Below are 12,325 nucleotides of genomic sequence, written 5' to 3'. Positions count from 1 at the left end.
TCACGCATGTGTTGGCCGGCGTGTGTGCGTGTGTTTTAATACATGAGCTCATCGGTGTTTGATGCTCCTCACTCTTCGCTCTCCTTTCTAAAATCATGTGTGGGCTCTTACTGTATCGCTAACACGTGGGCCGAAGCGCACGGCTTAATAATCAATACAAGCCCGCCTGGGCCTTCATCTTCCACCGTCATCCTCACTTCACCGCCTCTTTCTCCCTCTCTCTTACCTCCTACTGTCTCAGCAGGGATGGAAAACACTGATTTGAATTTCACCAATAGAAAAATGTGGACTAAATCTCCTTAAAGCACTTTGTATTACTAAGAGTAACTCCAACAATCCAACAAACTATGAGCAAACACTTGGCGACAGCGGGGAGAAAAAACTCCCTTTTAACAGGTAGAAACCTCCTGATGCTTAAAGTGCTAAATCCTTTAAAAAAAAAAACTCTCTGCAATGAACACAAAGAGACCGCTTTTACTTTTATTAATAATACTCATAACTTTGTAAAGGCTCAAAGCCCCCACCCCTCAGTAGTTGTAGTGGGTTTGTAATGTTGGCGGCTCTACGGTATAGAAGCTAGATTCTGGCTACTTTATTTGAATATGTAAAGAAATAGAAACATAATTATTTTCCATCTGTTTCATTTTCCTTTGAGTTGTCTGTTTTATTAACTACTTTAGCCTCTTGCTAACATTAGACTCGCATCAGTAGTAACTGCTTGGTTGATGATGATTTTATTTTTTGTGACTATTTTGCTTTAAAAAACTACACAAGGTGAAACAGACATTTTATGTCATTTTTGATACTCTCCTTTGATTTTTCTGGCAAATGTTCTGTTTAGCTTTCTGTCAGAGGCTCGTGGCTAATGCTAAAATAGTCTATCTCATGACATCAGTGGCATTAGCAGTGGCCTAATTATACATGCTTCGACTGAAGTTAAAAGATAAAGATTAAACTCATCAGTTACACTCCCCTACTTTAAGTATAAATGCAGTAAAGCTGTTGCAGTAAACACTGGGAGATTTCCAGAGCAGCTGTGCCAACATTAGCTACAGTGTAAAGTCATGTTATAAGATTAGATATAGACTCGGCTGATTTTCAGTCAGTCTCACGTAAGTTTGATTATCAACCGGACACGTAGTAGTTACATTCATACTGTGAATGAGGAAGTCACAAATTTCACCAGTGTTTGTAACAACAAACCGAATCTATGCCAGCTAAATCACCCTCACTTGGCTGAACTTGGACATTTTTAAGAAGCTAACAAAGGGTTAGTGGCTCAAGCTAAAGCTAAAGGAAGGAGCCTCAGTATAAGCAAAAGGTCAAAGCAGTTAGAGGGCCAATTATGGAGATACAGAAAAGCGTTAATGTTGATCTCCTGGTATAGCGTGAAGTTATAAACATTCTGGAAATTAGTGTAGGTACCTGATATTTGTTTTGTTATGTTACTCAGCTGCACCTGCTTTCACTTGCACTTAAGCTATAGTTTACTGCGTAACAGCAGAACGCCAAAGAATCTTCAATAAATGGGCCACACCACCAACTCAGGTCCTGGGGATGAGGTTAATTGTTTAATAGCAATATTAGTATTTGGCATTATTTAATTTGTGAATGTAGTTTTTTAAATATATATCTCTTTGTGTGTTTTCACTTTTGAAGGACTAAGTGGTGTGTTTGTTTACTCTAACTCTGAAGCTACAGTCAGTTTTTAGATCACAATGATCGAGTAAACTTGGGATGAATACCACACAATGCTGAGTGGGACTTTTAAAAACTGCGGGAGGCTCTAATAAAACGCCCTGGGCTTTGGAGCTTCGACTGTATGAAGTAAGCTAGGTAATTTGCAGCTTATAAGTATAATCCATTTCTTTCACTTGCTCTCTTGAGTTTGGTATTTGGAAAGGCTTAAAACAGAGCCCACCATCGGAGGTCTTTATGGAAGACTTATCTCCTACTACAGCCCCATGTTTGAGCACACTGCTCAATGAGCGCCACCTGTGGTTAGTGTTTGGTTAGGTTAAGATAGTTGAGGGTTTTCCAATTTGTAAGGATGAGAAACACTCACATTATTTTCCCTCATTCATTTGAAGAAAAAAATCTTGGATCTGTGCTTTTTCTCCAATAACAACCACTGACAATCCCCCCTCTCCACCTGCCAAAAAAAGTGGAGTTGCACACACAGTAAAACACATGTTCCCAGCCTGGATGAGGGGATTTTTTCCACCCAGTGTAGACTTTGTACAGGAGTCGGATCTCCTGAGCCGCTTCCAAGATCTCTGCACGGTGAAGCACTGGAGGGAATCGGAGCTGGCTTCCTGTGCCCGGAGAGGAGGGGAGGAGTCACACTGATACAGAGAGGAAGAAGATGTCAGTCGTCGCTTTGGAAAGCGTGATAGCGGGAGGAATGTGTGTGTGCATGTGTGTGTGTCCACTTTCCACTGGAAGTTGTCACTCAGAAGGGCCTAAACCTGAGGAGTTTGCCCTCTGAAACACCTCCTCTTCAGCTTTTTTCATACTGGGCTCATTTCCTGCCATTTTTTGTTGGCTGCTGTTGACTCAAAGTGGGGCAGGAGTATCCCAAGTATGTGAATGGGAACCAAAGTTTGGTGTTTTCTTTTTGTGCCTGTTTCCAGCTTTATACTATGTGGGAAACCACATTCCTTCTTTGACCTCGCACTGATTTTTTTTCGAGTTTCTTGTAACAAAATGTTCCCTGCTCTGCCTCACAGTCCCAGTCGTGTTAGACGTTTGCATGAAAAGCACATTTTAATCCGCTTATGGACAATTCCTAGTTCCTGAGCTCACAGCAGGTGTTATCCCTGAGGTGCTAAAGGCAAAGCACCTGCTGTGACATCACTGAATAGGGGTGTGGCCTCAGGAGATCACTGTGGTGCTTTCTTTTGTTCTTGCTAATTGCTGCACCAATATGTGAAAGATTCATCCACTTTTGCAGGTTTTTATTATCTAAAGCACATAAAAGTGTAGAAATTTATTAGAAAATACTTTAATGAAAGCAACATTACACCAGAAACTATGCCTCAAGATGCTTTATATTTAAGGTAGAGACAATTATACTGGGAAAATACTAACATCAAGTAAACGATGGCTTATCTGAACAAAGGGGACATTTTAATTTGGTTCATATCATTCAGCATGTAGAGAACACAGAAATTGTTTTGCTCCTCTATTTGAACCTAAATCATCTTAATCAAAGAGCCAATGGGAAGGAAATGATTTAAAAGACTTTCCCTCCCCCCTTCTATCTCGTTCCCATGGGTGGATGTCGCCTTCATGACTTAGTATCCCTGCATCTCATCCCCTTCCCCTCCTTTCTCACATTTTCTCTTCTTTTTCCATCTTCCAACTCTCCTCTGTGACAGGAGACAAAAATAATCCTAAAACCTGTTTTTAGCTATGGTCAACGTTTGATTTTAGACTTCGCGGCTTTGGATATGGAGGTGTTTTGTAATCCCACAGTTTTTTTAATCATATCTACAGTCCGTGAACTCTTTCCTTGAGCCAAAACATTCACTTCTCTTCATCCTCCCCCACCATCTCTCTTCCTACAGCTGGTGATTCAGAGGGCAGCGGTAGCAGGACTGAAAAACTTCCCGCCACCACTCCGAATTTTTATTTAAAAAAAATAAATCTTATTTTTGTTTTTAGTTGAAATCAGTATTGGGATCTGCCAAATTTCCAGAGGCAAATCTCATTTGCACATTCTCATAAACTAGGTGGAGATATTCATGGCAGGGCATCATTTAAAAGTAAAATTTTTTGGAATTCACCAACAATAACTTCAAAATTTCAACATGTATATACTTTTAATGAGATTTTTTCATATATAAACAGCATGGTGGATCAGTGTTTGACATTGCTGCCTCACTTCACATGGGTCTTGGGTTCAAACCTGGGTAAGACTTTTCTGCTTGGAAATTGCCTGTTCTTCCCAGGACACCCAAGCAAAAATGTCATTCTTAATCTCAGGATTTTTAGTTCCTGGTTAAATTAAGGTTGAAGAAACATGTAGACATTAACCAAACACAGACATAAACTGTCTTAGGGTAAATTCTTTGGTCTTTCTAGAATCGATTTTCCGGCTTCTTTCATGGCGATGGACAAACTTCCTTCACCGTGGACAGAGGTGCTGGTGTGGCTTTAGCCATGGTGCTTCTTGGGTTGTTCCTGAACACTCTAACCAATTTCTTTATATGAAGACAGTTTGGTCTCATTCCAGACCCGCTCAGGAACCTAACAAACCCATGTCCAATGGCACGAGGGCTATGTGCATTTTTAGTGCTGTTCGTGTTTCATGTGCAACTGTTGGTATATATATTTTTATTTCACAAGCTGTCATGCATCTGTTACAGCCACAGATTATTGTTACCAGTATATCTAACACCTACAACCTCTCGGACCAAAGAAATACCTAAAGTATTTGGTGTTTCATCAAAAGTATCATCACATTTCCTGAATTTTGTCACTATTTGGTACTGCAGTGTTGATTTTTCTTCCACCAACAGCCTATAAATGTTATAAAAGTTGAGTGTTTTGTGATCACAACATGTTAATCATGTTGTGTTTCTGTTTTGTGTTTGACGAGTTTCATACTTGAAGGAAGAATCGTTCAGCCTGTGTTGTTGAACTTGGTGTTCTGCAGGGAAGCCTTCTAGGTCCTCACATATTTTCATAAATACTTTCATGAAGTTATCTTTCTGGGTAAAAATTTTATCCCAAAAATGTGAAACATTTCAAATGTTAAGAAGTTAGGTTTCTATGTATTTCAGCAGACAGCCTCAGTTACACTACTGTCATCCTAGTAGATGATTTTTGTGTTTTTGACTCACTCTGAAAGCATGAGTATGGGTGTTTTCTTGCAAGGCTTTGTGTGACTGCTCAGTTTTAATGTGTGTGAGAGAGCCATTGGTTTATAAAGTTAGGATTATTTGGAGGTGGCACACAAGCCCCCATAGTAGTCTTTGTGGGAAGAGTGGCTGTTAATTACCCACAGTGTGTGTGTGTGTGTGTGTGTGTGTGGGAGAGAGAGAGTGAAAGTGCTGTTGTGACCACAGTTTATGAAAGCGAGCTGTGGTTTCAGGTACGGAGTCAGAGAAGAAAGCCTACTAACAACTTCCTGTCTTGGCTGAGAGCCTGGCCCTTTCTCTCTCTCTCTCTCTCTCTCTCTCTCTCTCTCTCTCTCTCTCTCTCACTCACACACACACACACACACACACACACACACACACACACACACACACACACAACCCCATTCAGCTATCTTAGTGAGGACCCTCATTGACATAATGCTTTCCCTAACCCTTACCCTAAACCTAACCATAACCTAATTGCAACCCTGACACTAAAACTACATTTTGAGCCTCAAAAATGCCTTTAAATGCCTTCAAATTTGTGAGAACCGGTGAGTGTGTCCTCACAAGTGGCTGTTGGTTCTCACAAGTATAGTAGAATGCAGATTTCGGTCTTCACAAAGATAGCTAGACAGGAACACACACGCCCGCACACACACACACACACGCGTTTCAGACACTTCAGAGGACATTGTCTTATAATTATGCACCTTAAACCTTCCCCAGTGTAAACTTTAATGATTTATATCGACATTTCCTTATAATGTCCCCACAACAACAGCAAAACAAACACACACATTTATTGTTAAATAAAGGGACTCAATGTTCTACCAATAAAACAAACAAATGCATAGCCAAAAGGAATAAAACTTTTACATTTTGCACCCTCTGCTAGAGCTCGTATAGGCTTCAAACAGCCAGTGTATCCTGTGTGCATGTGTGTGTGTGTGCTGTAGTCTTTTGTGCTGATGCCTCATGCTGTGAACTACATGTAGTGTGTCCTTCTCTAATATCAGCAGCAATTTGTCAATGTGTAGACACACAGACACACACAGAGGTAAACAGCTTGAACAGGCATGAGAGAAATGGATAAAAATCAGAGGCAAAGTAGAAAAAAAGATTAAATTGGTCGAGGAAAAGGTACAAAGTGAAGAGAGAGGAAAAGAAAGAAAGGAGGAGGGAAATCCAGGAAGGATGGGAGGATCAAGACGAGGAAAAACACAGACATTTCTGTCATTTTTCTTCATTTGATATTTCATTTGTCACTGTTTTTGTGAAGAAAAGTCTTTGAAACTATGCCCTGCAGTCAAACATGTAATTTTGTAACAACAAATATGTGTCACTTACTCAGAAAACTGAGTAATGTTTGAGTCTGATTTTGTTGTAAACACCCTGCAGCTCATTTAAATTGGCCTTGATATTAGTGCCTAAATGTTTTGCATGTATTTTCAGCTTCGTATTTGCCAGAACTTGAAGCACTTTTAGTGGAGAATGCTCAAGGAAAGTTCTCCTTTACCAGTGGGTCATCCCCACTGGTGGGATATGGAGCAACTGCAGGTGTGGTGTGGACAACCCGGTGAAAATATGAAGTGAAACTAATGTGTACGAAGGACTGTTAAAGGAAAACAAATAAAATTCATTTCGACTCCTTTATTGTTAATAACTGATAAAAGAAAATGTGAGGCGTGGCTGTTGATCCTTTTTTGGCTTCTTAGGTGGGTTGTGCCAGAAAGAAATTTGAGAACTTGTGACTTAAAGTGGTTAGAATCTGTATTTTTATAGCAGCAAAGCTGACTAACAATGTTAAACATGAACTAGCATTGTTTTTAGCTCTATCAGGTAGCTTTGTTTTTCAAAATTAAAGCCCTAAAAACTCACTTTGCGGTATCTGCTCAGCATTTAATGGCACATTTAGAGACTGGCTGGCAGCTACAGAGTTACAGCATATATTTCCTTGTGTAGCGTGAAAAGAAATTAACATCTAAATGTTATGCAGTGGCTAAATTATTGGTTTTAAAACTGGGTTCACTATTTTTTCCTTTGCCCCCAAGTGGCTAAGAAAACAAGTTTTTAGCACTTTTTAAAAATGCAAACCATCTTTATTGCGTTGAAAATGTTTTAAGAGCTTTATTTGTGCCAAAAGCTGTATCTGTATCTGAAAGATGGACACAGATTCTGCAGTTCTGCTTTCTGAATTCTGCATCATATCAGCTCATATGTTATAGCTGTAAAACAATGACATAATATATGCAAAGTAAAAATGTACATAAAGTGAGTAGTTCAGCATCCTGAGGAATAGCTTTGTCATCACAAAAGATAAAATAATACATTTGGATTAAGAACTGTATATATATTCAAATCTCTCGTGAGTTGTTAGTGACATCATCAGACAAGTTTCACTAACAACTTTATCCACGTGGATATCAGCTTAGATAAAGTTCTCACATGAGCATTTTACTGCTTTCCATCTCTGTTTGGTAAATGAAGTGGTAGTCATACACTGTTGTTCTAATCTTACCACTCAACGGTTAGTGCTTGTAATCTGTCTTCTGACCCAATAGTCAAAGTACAGTTTCCCTAAGATAGTATTTTATTAATCTGAGCTTTTCCTAACTTTCATGATTCGGTTTGGAGTTTATTCTCCTGTGATAAAACTGTAAAAGTGTAAATTTCCCTGCAGAAAAAGAGAACCAGAGAGGAATTGTCCCAGTGATCCCCAAATTTCCCCACACTGTAAGAAATAACAAACGCCACTGGAGTGCAGGAGATTGGGTAACAGCAGTGATATAATGCAGGAAGAGGCCCTGTGATGAAATACTGTACATGTGCAGAACAGCACTCTGAGTCCAGTGAGATTTTCCACATTTCTTCTCTCCAATCACCTCTTCTCCTCTCTCCTCTGTTTCCTCTGTATGACCTGAGGACGAGGCCTCGGGACGGTGTTTACTCTGTCTCCTATAGGGCAGATTCCTATCAGGCAGTGTGTGTTTACAGAGTGTGCCGCAGTGGAGGCATATTGTTCAAAGAGCAGATGCAGGCTGCATGATGGCAACAGTATGTAAGCACAATAAGCTAAACTGAAACACTGACTACACCACGGATGATGCACTGCTAGTAAAATGTAAATCCAGGCGAGGGGATGTGACTGTAACATTGCATGATGATGCATCCAGAATGAGGCAGTGTGACTCCAGCAGCTGATGATTAACAAGGTAGTTGCAGAGGTTTGTTATATCTAGTTGCTAGATATAGTTTGTGAAATGACAGTTTTCAGCACCAATTAACCAGACAACAACTGCTAAAAGCTGGTTGATTGCCATGTAGCCTCAGCTTTTCTTATAAAGAAGTACATCATTGCTGCCACAAGGTTCATAATATGGCCCCAATCCAATTGCCAGTGTCTGCTAGATTGCATTTCATTTTGCACAGGGTTGAATTCTGAAGGAGGCAAGCCATGTGATTACCAAATGAAAAGAAGATTCAAAAACTACCCTCACAAATGATGGAAACAGCCAATGTATTTATCTAATTAACCAATCCTAGTAAGCATTGCTTCCATTACTTTGAGACCTCTCTACCAGAAGTAGAAACCTAAAGTTCTACTTGGGTTGCTTAAAGTCCTTCCAGGCACAACATTACACTCACTAGTCATCTTGGGGCACATATTTATGCCACTGTGGATTCATTACTGCAACAACTTGATTGGATGGATATTTTACAGAGTTTCAATCTTATAAAAAATAATGATTTGCTTCTTTCGGGTAGAGTATATATAATCGTGTAAGACTAAGTGCAGTCCATGAGTCATTAGCTCGTAGAGGCATCTTTATCAGCAATAGCTTGAAGTAATGGTTTCCCGTTGACTTTATCAGTCTCTCACATCGTTGTAGAGGAATTTTGGCCAACTCTTCTTTTTTAAAACATTGCTGCAGTTCTTTGAGGTTTGCAGACTGGACTTTGACTGGGCCACTGCAGCACATTGACACTTCGATTTCGCAGCCATTCATTTGTAGATTTGCTGCTCTGCTTGGGGTCATTGTTCTGTTGCATGGTCCATTAAGCTGTCAGGCAGATGGCCTCACATTTGACTGTACAATACTTTGGTCCGCTTTGGTCTCCTCTCTTCAAAGCACATTATTCCAGAAGTTCGAATGCAGCTTTGAAAACTCAAGCTGTGCTAAGATGTTATTTTTTCAGTGTTTTTTTTAATTGTGTGGTCATGAACTTTACCATTTAAGATGCTAACTGAAACCTGTAGAGTCTGAGATGTAGCTCTTGGATTTTTTACAGTTTCTCTTGCAGGTCTGATTTTGGGGAGATGTTTTGCTCTGATGTCCACTTCTGGGAAGATTGTGGCATTGTGCTAACACACACCTGAATGCTCTAGGCATAAAAATGCCAATACCTCTGCTTTTACAGAGTTGGTTGCACTTAATGACGAATAATAAGTCAAGTGCATTTCAGGTTCTGGGTGTGAGTTACCATCTTAATTCCTATTGAAGCAGTCAGGGGGCCTTGTGAAATGACTATATATGCATCTTATTTGTCATGTCAAGATTCTCACAGATTTATGCTCAGGATTCTTCAGAATGTGTCTTTTATAACATCTACAATTAAGTAACTTTTTACCCATTTAGCATTTTGTGCAGTAGTCTTAGGAGTAGCTTTGTTAAACTAGTTAGGGTGAACAAAACAATAAAACCATGGGCTGGACTGGTAGACAGTCATGTGAAACTCATCAGAGATGTCTTTCAATTGAGGAGAACTGGAGTTTTCCTGCAGGTTTATACCTTTGTAAGACCTTCTGTCATTTTATATATTTCTTTGAATGTTCTCCCTTAAGTAGACGCTTTACTTTAAAGGACAAATTATTTGATAACATGGAAGGAATTGGTTTAGATAGTTGAGCTTTTATAATACTTACAATGATCCTGTGGTTTGTTGTGGAAGCGATTCAGACATGACTCCATGCATTAAATCATTGAATTCCCTGAAACATGCACAGGCACGTCTATAAAAAACGAGAAAAAAACCCAAACCTCAACCCATCAGTGTTTCTGCATGTTCGGAGTATTTTTTCTAATGCAGTCCTGCGTATAGGATAGCTGACAGAGGCTTCATGTGTTTGCAGTACGAGGTGTTTTTTTTATCAGTGCGTGTCTCTCCAGAGCTTGTCTCTCTATCATGGACAAAGGGCTGGCTGTCAACACCAACACGTGTAAAGTCAGCCAAGGCATGCTGTAATGGTGAATACAATCACTTCCAGATGACGAACAGAGAGGAGTGTGTGTGTGTGTGTGTGTGTGTGTATTTGAGAATGGGAGAGAGAAAGAAAAAAATCAGAAGAAATTACTTCACTGTTGAGGAGGGAGATATCCAAACCATATACAGGAAAGGAAGAGAAGTGAAACTGATTTTTTTATGAGAAAAATGGTTCCTATATTTGGCCTCTCTTCATCGGATATAAATGTGATAAAACAGATGAGGTAGTATGATTCAACAACAAGTCCCATAAGAGACCAAAAAGTGAACATTATAACCTTCATGAAGGGAGAACTTCAGGATGACTGAAAGATTCTCTTTAGACCCTGCGATTTAAACACATTGTGGCACACCAAAAGATATCTGCTTGATTTTTGGATTGTATTATCAGGTGAAGGTATGTGGTTCTAGCATGACGCTTGCACTTTTTTGCCTCTATTGTTTTGATTCTTCTTCTTTGGTTTTTCTGATTTGAATAGAGCCCCGTTAGCTTATGGCTTGCCTTCATCACCTTATCACAAAGTTTAACAGAGGGTCCTTTGATGTTTCACTAATGCTACAGTCGCAAAGTCTAGCCAGAACCTCAGATTTGAAACAGAAAATCCTCCACAAACGGTGACATGGTTGCTGCATGACAGCAATTTAACTGCAAAATGATGTAGGTGTTTGGCAACCTTGTATATACATAAGAATATAACCACCAGAATCCAATCAGTTGAATGTCTTCTTGCTTAAACAGCAGTTATTTGTAAAACGTTGCCATTTTGTCTGAGAGTGATTACAGTCGGTCCAAGTCGGATCACGATTACGTTGAGAAAGGTGGCCTCTCACCAGGGTGATGTATGCTCAACATCTGGGTGATCAGATGTTGTTGGTAGCCATAACTATTAGCAATATGTCTCCAACAGAAAAAAAAAAAAATCCAATGTAGCCACTGGGCAACCAGTAATTTTTCCTTGTTGAAAGAAAGCTGCCATCCTAATTTTACTCTACCTGAGCCATGGGAAACACTTTCCAGTTGACTCTTCAGCGTGCTTGTCTCTACCATATTATTAGTTCGTTTCTCAGGAAAAAGGACACAGTCATGACTGTTGACATGATAGATTCAGGTGAGGCGGTAAGACGAGTTTTATTGTTGTGTCCACTGTCTGGTGCTACACAGTGATGGTAAACCTGAAAAAGGCAATTTTCTGTAATGTAGATGAGACGTTCTTTTAAGTAGCTTAATAATAATACATTTAAATGTTGTAATCTAACACCAGCAAATCTGTTCAACTCCATGAACAGACTTGTTTGTACAACTGGCATGTACGTAGACATCCGGGTGGAGAATTTTACTTTGCAATTTGTCATTTGTTATTTTGTCAATCTTGTTTTTAACTCATAGGCAGCCTTTAGGCCTCAGTTCTTACAGACGGATTAAAAAAGTACAATCTTTGAAGAGTCACTTGAAAAAAAAACAACTTGACATGTCATTCTCTGTTTTCTTTGTACTATATTGTAGGGTCTTTTCTTTTTTGCTATATAATTAAAATTGAATTGAACTGAAAAAAAGAAAATCCCAGTAGGCACAACAAATGGTGATTACTTTTAACAATTCTTTTAGTTGATTCAATGCTGTTTTATCTTGTTTTTCTTTTAATATAGGGCTGTTTTAATTTTATGCATTATGTGTTTTATTTATTTATTTTTGCTGTTTTCTGTTATTCTATTGTTTTGTTTTTTTTACTTATTTTCTGTACAGCACTTTGGTCCTGTGCTGGGTATTTTAAAAGTACTTTATAAATAAAATTGGATTGGATTGGATATCAATCATGATCATGAATTTGCTCGAACAATGAGTGACAGGGAGCTTTATTTATTTGAAAGCAGAAGTCAGTTCTCAAAGGTCCTCAAACTTCGTTAAAAACGTTGGTAGTTTAGTTTTTGGTTGTCTGATTAAAGAGTCGAGGAGGAGAGAGGAGATGAAACCTGGCTGCTTTCAGCGCTGTCAGGGGCGTTTTTATTGGCAGGGTGTTGTGGAGAGGATGCTGAGCTTTAGACGGGATAAAGCAGCAGAACACACAGTTCTGACTCTGAACACATGGACCCGGACACCCTAACGAGTGTGTGTGTGTGTGTGTGTGTGTGTGTACGTGTGTGTGTGTGTGTGTGTGTGTGTAAACATCACACAGACCTGCTATTTCCTCTGTTAG

The 12,325-nt window shown here is 39.3% G+C and overlaps 1 protein-coding gene across 2 annotated transcripts in view; it reads left to right on the top strand.

Annotated features, from left to right (window-relative positions):
* The window catches only part of nhsl2 (NHS-like 2), a 206,917-nt gene that overhangs the window by 5,218 nt on the left and 189,374 nt on the right, over positions 1-12,325 (top strand). The gene's annotated exons all lie outside the window — the stretch shown is intronic.

This window comes from Neolamprologus multifasciatus, chromosome 3 (genome assembly GCF_963576455.1).
Source record: "Neolamprologus multifasciatus chromosome 3, fNeoMul1.2, whole genome shotgun sequence".
In the NCBI taxonomy this organism is placed as follows: Eukaryota; Metazoa; Chordata; class Actinopteri; order Cichliformes; family Cichlidae; genus Neolamprologus; species Neolamprologus multifasciatus.
Note: the sequence above shows the minus strand (reverse complement) of the source record. Positions and strands in the feature narration are given on the sequence as shown.